Genomic DNA, 12,579 nt, shown 5'->3' with positions numbered 1-12,579 from the left:
TTTTTTCTTCTTTCTAAAAAAAGTTATTGAGACAGCAATCGGTGTTGCTTGATTTTTTTTTAATTTGTTTGCTTTTCCTTGTAAACTAGTCAGCGTTTCATGCTGCAATCTTAATAAAGGGAAGTGTGAGCAGGTTTAGGAATAGATAGATAGCTCTGGATCTAAAATTGCTTCATTTTCCTGTACATGGTTGGAGAGATATTGTCCAGTTTTAGCTACGGTCCACTGAGACCAGTGGAAAGAATTCCATTTTTAGCTCTTTTATTATCTGCCAGACACTTCATCTACATCATATCTGGAAGTCATAAAAATTAAATTATAGTTTTAGAATGTTCTTTCACAGTTACACAAAAGATCTTCAAAAACAATATAAACTCTATTTAAATAAATAAGTTTTAGCTGGTTTAAAATCACTGTTGCCTAATGACTACCAAATAGAAAGGCAAGTAAGTTATATGTTCCAGGAATACCTGAATTTTTAGTAAAATATTTATGTTAGACCTCCCAGGCTTGATAGACTGTTGGGACTACCTGTTTTAGTGAACTATCTTTATTAATCTCTGACATAGAGCATAGCACAGGACAATACAGATCATCACTGTACACTATTTATTTATTTACATTGCTACCTAGGGATCCTAGCAGACAGCAAGATTCCTTTGGATTAGATGCCTTAAAAATCAAATAGTAGAAGACAGCTTCTTTACAGTTTAACAAGAGAAGACAGACAAAGGCTTGGCGATTTGGGAGTCTATCCTTTGTCTACTAGGCATGGATTTTTCATTGTATGTATTACTTGAAGCTTTGATTTTGCATGCAGTAGGACAAATTATGCTCTTAGTTACATCAGTGTGTATCCTCTGGCTGTTTCACTGACATTAATAATAAGTAAAGGAATGTGTATCAAATCTGGCTTTGTCACTACATTAAAAAGTGCTGCCTAGGTGATTGTAGCAAATTTCATATTTATTGTGCTCCTTCCACATCACCAGGATGAAGCAAATTGTAAAGACAGGAACAGAGAGCAAGATCAGTGGAAGGGCAGTCCAAATCTTCACTTTTGCCACACTCTTCTTCATACAGTCATTCTTTTTACAGACCTCTTAAGAGGCTGTAGATAGTCAGCATGACAAATTTGCTAATGTGAAAAGTAAAGCAGAGGTGAGAGGTAGGACATTAAAATGGATACTTTTGCCATAAAATGATACAATTTCGTAAGTGTCAACATTTGGAACTACACAAGCCAGTATTATAAGCTTAATTAAACCTTATCCTTCCCTTGTTAAAAAAATTCCTAACCTGGGAGACCCGTAAGTACAATTGTCATCATCCTCTTCAGCTAAAATTTAATCCGTCTTCATCCTTATCTATTTCAGCACCTAAATCAAGATTAAAATTTTCCTTAGTCAGAATGCTTTCTGTCTTTGTCTTGTTAATCTCTTCACTCATGGGCTAATTAGTAGGTTTGCCAGGTTTACAGTGTTTTTTCATCTCCTCTTCTTTTCTTGGCCATATCACACCCTCATCTAAATCCTGGGTAGGCTTTTTGTGCCTTTCTTTCCTCATCCATATAATCTGCCATCATTTTTCTTTTGCCATGTTCAATAACAATTCTCTATATCACTTTTTGTCTATTATCTACTCTCGCTCCTTAGCTTCTTTCGCCTTTTTTTGTTGAAATGAGGATCTGAAGTACTGCTTGACCCTTTCTTACCTCTTATCAGGTTGAGCCACTCCTGAGCTAAAATGAATAATCTAGTCAGGTCCAGCTGGTTGGTTAATTATGGAAGTAAAGCTGAAGCTATGTTAACAGTATTTTACCTTTACTTGCTAATTTTAATTATGCTTTTGTCTTGGTTGTTGAATCCCCAGTGATTCTACCATCCTGTCTGACATTTTGATATACTTGCAGCTGGCTTCTATATGACTTTGAATCACTCTCTTGCTGGGGAGATCCCCCCTGACAGCACATCCCCCATATCCTGCTTTCCTTCAGTTAGTCAATCTGGCTACAGATGACTTTCTTTCTCTTAGTTCCCTCTTAAGAGGCTGTTCATATTCTCTGTTGATTCTCAGTTTGTGGAATTCACCACTCCAAGAGGTAAAGCTAAGGAAAGAGGACATTAAGAAAAATGCTTAGGCTTCCTATGAAGACTTCTGTGTCTCCACATAATTCTGTCTCTTGAAAGGAGAGCAAAAGGATAGAGAACCGTTGGATTCAGGCCAGGATTGATCCACTATGAACTGGGCTGAAACAATGTTATTCTAGATAGTTTATGGGTAAAGTTCTGGTCAATCACAATATAAATCAGATTTTGAATTTGTTTTTGGAAAAGTGCCTTTTGAGATATTAGTAAGTGAAATATCTTCCCTACAATTAATCTGTATCTTTCCAAGCATACTGTCATGCTACCTGTCACCACTGCTTTGACCACAGCAAAAGTTAGCATGATGAACTTAGCTTTAAACTAGTTAGGCTGAAGATTACCAGTAATTTAAAGACAGTAACATAGCTTGAAAAAAATTCTGGCCGAACATTTACCTAGATAAACATTTGAGTGGTTAACTTTAAGTTAACCAACTTTTACACTACAATAGTGATAACGCTATAGACTTCATCTAACTGTGAACTCTATTTTAGGTTTTTTTTCATTTTTCAAATAGAATGTTTTCATCCCTTGATTAATACCGTTATAACTTCTAGTTTCATCCATTGCCAACCTTGTGAATGGACAGTGTCCTTGGAAAGTTGCCAATTTTTCTCCCAATAAATCAGTACCTTTCCTATAAAGCCTGATTTGCACACATTCTTAGACACTTACAGTCATCTTGACATTCTTAGACTAATTACGGCAATAACAGTCCTACCACTCCAGGAATGCGTACCATCCTGTCTATTATTTCCCGTTTATCCCAGAAGCTGATATTGTCTGAGGGAGTGAAACAGAGTACCTTTTGGAAGAATTGCCCACAAGCAGAATGCAGATGCTTTTTTTTGAGGTGGGTGGATGAAGCTGCTCTTGTAAACCTCTGCGCCAGACTGCTGCAGCTGCTCCTTGTAGAGGGGCAGACTGCCACTGTGATTCATAAGATGAATTTCAGAAACAAGAAGAGCGGGTGGAAAGGCTTCAAAAACACATCTTTCTGGGTCAATAGGATCTCACAGTGCAGCTCCTTATTCCTTAAGGGATGAGTCCTTCTAAACTGCCACCTGCTTTGGACATGCTTCCTTTAGAATTTACTTGACTGTAAGATCTAGGTATACGCTTCATGCACAATGTTTCAGAAGAGCAAAGAAAAGAAGGTTAACAAAACAGTTTTTTAATTCCAAACACTGTTATCTTACATAGTATTGCAGTTATGGATCTTTTTATAAAACGGGCAATGGTATCTCTTCCTTATAATATCACATTAGCCATGAAACTTGAGTTTGGTTCAAGCACTAGGGTAAAGCATGTCCTGGCTACTTCGCATAGTCTTTTAAAAGGGAGAAGGTGTCTCTTCACAAATGAGTATCTTAAATAGTCACCCTTCTTAGTCAGGAGGCTAGCTGGGGCAAATACAGCACTTCTAGATTAGATATTAGACATCTGTTTTCCCTAGAAATAAATAGAAAATTTATTACTACTCGTGTAGAATAAATTTCTTCCATGATGGAATCAGTTCCTACTGAAGGACTTTCCCAGTCTTTTCCTTGTCAATTCACTAGGTTTGTGTGCAAACTTGGGACCAAGAGCATGAAAATTTGGGGATTTTGCAAAGATAGGTCTGTGGTGTATTCCAGTAGAACCATCAAGCTACACAAAGGAGGGACAAGGAGTGCAGATGCACTGCTGACTGCTCATGTTGCGCAGTTTAGGTACATCCTGGCTATCCCACTCTCCAGATAAAGCTTCATAGAGACTCTTCCTCAGTATAGCTTTTAGTAGCACCTGAATGACTTTAGAGTAAAATAGTGGGTACTGTGCAAAATGAAAAGGCACACAAAATAAAACAGAGAGTTTAGTTTGACAGACACATTCAGAAATGATATCACAAACTACCCATTCTCCCCTCACCTTATGTAGGTTAACTGTGACTAGGATGAGTAATTTTTTTTTTCTATACCGAAATAAGTGTTTCAGTTTTGCTACTGTGGCTCTCTAATACAAACATTTGCAACATTTCTCACATATATAACTGATATTTTTCATGAATGCTCAGGTATCTGATCAAAATTTATTTTTTTCTAGGTGTTTGTGTCAATGAAACTTGATTATATAAATGTAGAAAGCAAGCACAGAGAGAGCATAGTCCATGATGAAAGATAATATTTGTAGCTGATTGTATGTTTGTGGAAAGGTTTCTTCTGCACTTACTTCTTTCTATATTTATGTACGCTTTTGTAATGCTTCCTGTATTGTTTCTTGCTCTACGCATATTTTTCTAACAGCTCTTTAAGTAGTTATTTAAAATGCTATTTACACATGTGTGTATATATATATATATATATATATATATATATATATACACACACACATATATATATGTATGTATATATATAACTGTGCTTGGTGCTTTAGAAATGCATAAAAGTCAAGGTTCCCCACTACCGCCAATGGGCTAAAATCTAATTTAGACAAAAAACAATCAATGTGATAATTTAATATAAAAAGGGAAGAATGGAGCAGTTGACAGTGAACAGTCAGTACTGTAAAGTTTCTTGAAATAATTTGATTGTTAGCCAGGATGTATAGAGAATGGTTCTTGTCGGAGGAGGAGTAGGAAGCTATTTAAAGACCAAAGGACATGAAAGGAACTAAACCAACACTGGGTGAGATAAAGAAGATTGTAAAAAAAGAGTAAGAAGCATATATCTGGATGGGGTAAATAGGAGGAAGAACAGGCATAGAGACAGAAGGGAAAGTGGACAGATTAAGCAGTGAAGGGCAGGATGTCAAAATATGAAAAACTTTGTTACTTATTTACACATTATTCTACAAAAATCCCCATATGAAACAGGAATGCTGAATCCTTTTTTCCTGAGTTTCTCAAAGAAGAGATATGCTAAGATCATTTCTATTTTTTGCAATAGAGGGAAGTAGAATCAATTCTGGAAATTTTCATGGTTAATATTTTGGTGGAGAAGAAAAAAAGAAACTTGTGAGGACCAGAAAGACTGCAGAAGACATGCTTCATGAGGAATGGGTATTTGAAAGCATCACAGATATGACCATCAAAGAAATGTATTGTCTCCAAATCAAGTTTATAAAAGATGCAAATGCCAAAACTAGACCTTTTCTTTGACCTTAACTCTGATCTCTACAAATTCTATAGCTGTTTATTGCTTCCCATAGGCTAGTTCACTAAACTAGATCACCATTATCCAGTAATGTGTCATTGTTATAGTGCTAAAAAGACTCTGGAGATTATAACACTGAGGATCTCAGGAAGAGAGAAGGTAGTTGGGTAGCTAACGGGAAATGTATTCTCTGTCTGACCGCAGCACAAAGTTCATGCTTGGTGAGGCACACTGTGGTTTGCACTCTGGTTAAGATGGATGAGATTGCTCTGAGCAATTTAGAAATGATCTCAGTGACCTGATTAGGGCCCTTTTATATAGTCAGTAGAATCCCACACTACACAGGCTTCATTTCCTTCAATATCTGAGTGCTGCTGCTGCAATGGAGCCCATCACAGTGCACTAGATACTGATTAAATTTCTCACATTTTTGGCATTTCTGAATATTGGCAGTTTCTGATATTTTCAGCACTTTTGCTGATAATCCTTGTGCTTCAGTTTAGACACGTGGTAATATGTTCTCCATACGGAAATAGTTCATCCTGTCTCCAGAGACTACAGTAGAAATAGATATATTACTTTTTTAAAGAAAGAAAGGCAAGATTTTACACTTAATTTACTTGGGAGACCTTTGAGCCCACTGATTTAGAAAGTTAGATTCTTAAATGTCTTAAATACAGCCTATGGATAGCATGAATTTGATGATTCTGTATTTAAGGTATGGTCTACATGCAGTGCAGTATGCTGTGCATGAGGTTCCACGGAGATATTGAGGATTAAAGAGATTCTCAAAGAGATTTTTTAAGTGAAGATTGTCCCTTAGCACTGAATAAGGTGGAGGGGTGAAATGCTGGTAGGTGATTATGTAGTTAAAGACTGTTGTAATGAATATGCATAAAGGAGCTGAATTAAGACTGTAATAGCACATCACAGAGCATTTACTGCTCTTCAGCACTGCTTTTTCAGGCTTATCCTTTTTAAACAGTTTTAGGGACATACAGCTCTGTAGAGGTGCACACTTACTTGACAGAACAAGAAAAAGATCCTAGGTTGTGTGAAATATAGTAGATATCTGTCATACAGCTTGTGCAAAAGCTGTACCTGTACAATGATTCAACGGAATAATTCTGTTAATGGATGTATAAAATAACATGAATTTCATTGTTAACTTTAGTCGCAATGGTAGAGGACACACAGCTCAGTTTTACTTTTGGGCTGCTGAATTTAAATGACAGTGTTGCAAGAATGAATTTAAATACGTATTTGTGTTCTAATTTTAGACAGTAGGATAAGAGCTATCAAGCCTGAAATATTGCCCTTTAGCCCAGTAACTCGTATATTAGCAGCACACACAGAGACTAAAACATTCTCAGTTACACATATGAGAGATGGTGATGTTAATAATATCTAATATCCATTGTCCATTCACCTACATCCTCCTCCACCTCCTCTCTCATGAAATGAACTCTGAAAAGAAAAAGATAAAGGGTTTGCTAATTAGAAGTGTAAAATTCCAGAAATCTGCCACTGAGGGCAGGGGATGAGGAGACAGTGAACCATATCAACAGGTAAAGGATGAAGATGATGACTATGATTCACGTATTGAGCCAGCTGCCAAGGAAAATATTATTACAGTAATAAAGGCCAGCAGATATAAGCAATTTTTTCTCTAGCACATAAAGTATTCTTCCATCTTCTTTAGAAATAAGTGAGATTTACAACATGAAATGCACACTAGATACTTTTGTACATATGTTCCACAATATCCACAGGGAAACAGGTTTTTTTGCTTTGCCTTTGGGAAGAGAGCAACTCTCCATCAGAGCTACATCTTTCTGCGTCCATCTGTAGCGCCGCAGGCCCAGCTATATTGCTCTCTCAGCAATTTCTGCTCACCCAGTTCTCATCCATAGCCTCCCTATTCACAAAGTCATTCTTCAGATAAATAGTTTCTTTAGTTACTATATGTCTTTACTGTATGTAGTGTCCACTATATATTTATATCCATGGCATTATTGTCATCTGTCTATGCATTCTACTTGCTGCTGCTTATCAGTGGACACTATGACATTCTGGCATAAGTTCAAGTTAACACAGAAGATGACTTAGTGCTGTAATGCTTACAGTCATTAGGCAATTAAGTATTTTATTCTGTTTAATCCTTGATCAGATACTTTTCAGAATCTGGGTGATAATTCATTAAGACATTAGCCACATGACTTTCCTTGTGACCCCTTATATTTGATTTCTGATATCAAGCTCAAAATTTTAGATAAATAGTAGAATCATACAGCCTCCGAAGACAGACATCTGTCATTGAAAGTATGTATAAAAAAAGACTCGCATAACATATCATTGTCCTTTGCTTTCACAGGTAAACAGATTCTCTGAGGTGTTGTACTTGTTTGTGTTTTCCTACAGAGATTAAATATCAACACTTGTCAAGATTAGAATAAACAGTATGCAGTAATTAAATCAAGATCATACAAAATTATACAGGAGGTTAAATTAGAATAAGGAAAGGAAACAAAAGGTGTAGAAAGTAGTTGAATAGAAAAACCGAAGGAGTTTCCTCTGCTGATCCTTATTCTAAACCTGCCTTGTCTACTTTCTAGATTAGAAATGCATCAAGCCTCACAGCAGGCTTCTCTTTTGTATTTTCTTTTGAGTAATGATTTTTTTTCTCAAGAGGCCAGTCAAAAAAACAATGTATTTTATTTCCTTTTCTTTTTATGTCATCTCTTCATCTCTTAATGATTTATTTTTATCACTGCTCTTTTGGTGATTGGGAGGTGACAGTGTTTAGTTCAATGCCAAGTACCATTTTTTTTTGTGATTAATTCTAAACACCAAACAAGAGGCTATTCAAGCCTCTGTGCTTGAAGAGTCAGCAGAGAGATGATCTTAGAAAGACATCATCTGGTTCCCTTAGAAACAGTCCATCTGGTCTCATGAACTTGCATGAGAAAAGTTCTCTTAAATAATCCCTGACTCAAACCCCATCCATTGCTGTTAGTTCTCTTGAAACCCTTCATTTAACCCAGAAGCCTAAAAGATCATTTTGGTGAAATCAAAGGCAAGCAGGCATTGAATGTATCTACCTTGCCTGTGCCTACTGTCATTGTCATTGGCCTCATTCAGCACCATGCCCACATTTTGGCATGTTCAGACTTTAACTATAAATGTAGCAGTAGAAACTTTTCTTGTTGCCCTTGACATGTCTTGCAAGTCCCAGACCCGGTTGAGCTTGGGCGTTCCTGACACTATGTCTATATGCAAGGGCAATGTCTCCATATTCCTCTTTTGTAGCCTATCTCTACTTCCAGCTCTGTATACTACCTTTTTGCATTGGAGCACAGTTATGAAATTCCTGCTTACTCAAGCTGGTATTCTAATATGTCTAGTTGTTTTCCTGAATACCAAGATAAACGATTCTACCAGGCTTCTAGCACACCAACAGGCCTTAACTGCCTGACCAGCCTCACCTGGGACCTCACCCACATCCTCTGCTTATTGGTCTAGGAGCTCAATTTAAGCTGAAGCCTTGGCACCCAGGCCTCATCTGGGTGATGTGGTAGGTATAGCCATCTCATCTTCTCTCCTGATATTTTAGTCTACTGACTGAGTTCCAAGATCTATCCAGGAAAAGACATTGTACATATGTAGCTTTGTCTCTAATCCTGTCTCTGCCTTTAACCTCCTGAATGGATCTTGGAGCTGTGGTATGGGTAGTCTTGTCTCTGGTTCCATCTCCTACTGTTCATGACTGGACTTCCTGGGTGGATCCTACACCTGCCTTTTATTGCCTTGTCTGGGACTGATGATGGTTGTCGCCACTCTGCTCCACTCACCCTGCTCAGATAAAATGAGGATGCTGTCTCTGCCTATGCTGTGCTCACCTTCTGCTCCCAGTTCATTCTCGCTTGTGGAGCAGTCCTGCCCTTGCTTCTTCTTGACAAATTCTTGTGCATGGAAGATGCTGTCCTTAAGGACCTGCCAGCTTTCCTGAGTTCCTCTGCCCTTCAGAGCTGCCTCCCATGTGGTCCCACCTACCAGTTTTCTGGATAAACTGAAATCTGCCTGAAGTACAGTCTGTCAGCTGCCTTTCTCCCATCTCTCAGGCACTTTAGAGCCACCACTGTCAAAGCTACCATTAATTATCACACAATTGACCAGTTCTTCCTTGTTTCTGAACAACACCTCCCACTGTGCCTCACCTCTGGCTGGCTGAGCCAGAACCTGTACCAAGAAGTTATCCTTGAAACCCTCCAGAAATCTCCTTGGCTACTTGCATCCTGCCTTGTTTCGCTTCTAGCAAACGTCAGAGAGGTTAAGGTTCCCCATAAGAACAGAAGCTTTGTCAAGTTGTTTCAAGAAGACTGTCCACTTTCTCACTCTGCTCAGGTGATCTGTAATACACTCCCACCATGATATCACTCTAACCTTTCCTCTGATCCTGATACAAAAGCCCTCCACCGTACTCATCTCATAAAAGAGTTCCACAAAAACAAGCTGTTCCTTCACATAAAAGCTGCTTCTCATTTTCCCTGCCTGCCTTTCCTGAGGAGCTTGTATCCATCCATTGCAGCACTCCAGTTGCGTAAGTTGTCTCACTGTCACTCAGCTATTTTAGCAATGTAATTCTGTGACCATATGTGGAGCTCTAGTTCCTCCTGCTTGTTTCCCAGGCTACCTGCATACACTTGCAGCAGGTATCTTTGCTCTGTTTTATTGTTTCTGAGGTGTCTCTTGTTCTCATGACCTCATCCACTGTTACTTTGCTTAATTGTGGGCTATACTCTCCCTTTCCCATTACTTCTAGACTAAAGGTCTCATCATGTTGGCCTGCATGCTGGCAAAGATGTTCTTGGCCCACTTTCTCAGGTGGATCCGTCTCTCCCCAACTGTTCTAATCCTCAAAGTCCTTTGGTCATAGAAGCCAAATTCCTGATATGATACAAGCTACTCAACAAGGTATTGACCTGCAGGATCTCTCCTCTCTACACTAAGCATTTCCCCTGCAACGGCAGGATTAAGAAAACACCACCTGGGTCACCATGCCCTTGACCTTCATCCTCACAGCCATGTAATAACTCTTGATATGATCTAGGTCTCCTTGGCTATATCATTGGTGCCCACGCAGATAAGCAGGAGGGGGTAGTAATCTGAGGTGGACAAGCCTTGGCAGTCTCTCTGCTATAGCCTGGATTTAAGCCCCCAGTAAGCAGCAGACTTTCCTTGGCAGAAGGTTAGATCAGCAGACAGAGGCCTTCTTCTGCTGCAAGCTTCCCACTGCTAGCACTCACCACTTACCTTTTGTATTGCTGCATGCTTCAGGCTCAGCTGACTTTGATGTGTCACCAGACAGAACTTCCAGCCCCTCATTTGCTGAAAGGGCACTAACCTATTCTGCACATCCTGCAAATAGGGACACTGTCTCCTTCTGCTCCAGCCCCAGGGAGAGACACGAGGCACTCACTGCAGCCCCAAACCTGGATGGCCCTCCATCTGCCCTCCAGAGCTCTGAGTCAAGACATCTGCTGTATTGGGGTAATTGCTCAAGCTAGTCTTGAGAACTGTGCCGTGTGTCACATCCCCAAGTTTGTTGACCGGACTCCTGCTGTCCTAAGCAGAGCTTCTCAGCCCCTTTCCATGCACTATTCAGTGCAAAGTGCTGCATCTTTTAGCTACTTCTGCTTGCTGCAGTCTAGATGCCACAGGCATACAGACTTCTCAGTAGCATTACCTGAGTGAGTGTTTGACACTCCCTAATCAGGAGTCATCTGCAGACAGAAAGTCTAAGCACCTTTTGATCAGGAAGGACTGGAAGATGTTTTTACAAACTACTTGAGTTTACTAGAAGAAAAACTCCAACAGCCACAATTTCCCAGCAAAAGCAGACATCCCAAAATTCCTTGAAGAGTTCTCAGATGTCCTCCAAAGATCCCAGAAGGTAAAGAAGCAGAGCTCAGAATCACCGTGCAAAGTATTACGCCTGTTATCTGCCTCTGCTGCACTCTGAGAATGTTTGGAAAAGTTTAATATTACTCATATGGGCCTATAATGTTTACTTTATGAATAGGAGAGGGTTTTTTTGCATTATGCTTTACTGGAGTGTATAGTATAAGGCATCTAGAAAAACAAATAACTTTAATTGCCAAGAAATTTATTAAAGCTAATTATCATAAAAAGGGTTCTTCTTCTTCTGCATGAGTAGAATGCCTGAGCATTCTGCATTTCCCGACAGTCACAAAAGTTGTACAGTAGACAATGTTGAGAAACTCCTATCCCACATTTAACAAATAAGAAGCTTTCTCTTAAACAGACTATTATTAATTGTTTTCAGAAATATTTCAGAAAACTGATTCATGCATAAAAATGCATTTAGTCAAGGATTTCTAGTTTCAGCAACTCTCCTTAAAAAAGCTTTATAATTTTCCTCTTGAAGAAAGATCTTTAATTACATTGGAGCAATAGAGTGGGATTTATGCATATATTCTAATTATGTACTAGTAAAACTGAAAAGCTCTTCATTAAAACCATGTGGAGAAAAATCAGACACATGCCAGTGCTTCATTACTGAGAATTTAAGAGGTATTGTGTGGCAGCTTATTATCAGCATTACAAAAACAGAAGGGCACTCTACATACTGTGTGTATCGACGCAGTCTCTCTTTTTTAAAAAAAGTCTGATTTTGAGAAAACAGATGAGGATACCAATTAACTTGGTTGACTAAGCCAAAGCAATTAATTCTACATAGCAATAATATATCACCTTGTTACCTGTTTAGTAGAGCAAGCATAATAATAAGCATGTTCTTTCTTTCAGTTAAATATGTGTATATATATTTATATATATATATATATATATATATATATATATATACACACATATACACACACACACATCTGTGCATAGATGTATATGGTGGATATAAGATGAAAGGTTCAGTCAACCACAACTTACTTAGGTCTGAGTGATCATTAAACAGTAAATGTAGCTCATACAAGTTCGTAGGAATTACATGCTCATAGCATGGGCAGAATATATGCCATGCTTTCTGTTTAAGTGTAAGCCTTTACAATGAAGATTTTCTCATGTTGTAAACAACAAGAACAGCTGGTATGCAGGCTGTGTTACAACATATTCTAATGACAATACAATAGACTTACTGTTAGTTGTGAGATTGTGCATAAAGACATTATTCAGACTTAAAGCACAGAATTGCTGAGGACTTCTTGCCAAGCTGCAGACCCTGGTGAACAACTCCCTTTGAGTCAAAAGCTCATGACTTTTCT

The sequence above is a fragment of the Rhea pennata genome, chromosome 3 (genome assembly GCF_028389875.1).
Source record: "Rhea pennata isolate bPtePen1 chromosome 3, bPtePen1.pri, whole genome shotgun sequence".
NCBI lineage: Eukaryota > Metazoa > Chordata > Aves > Rheiformes > Rheidae > Rhea > Rhea pennata.
The sequence above is the reverse complement of the archived record's forward strand: the minus strand, read 5'-3'. Positions refer to the sequence as shown.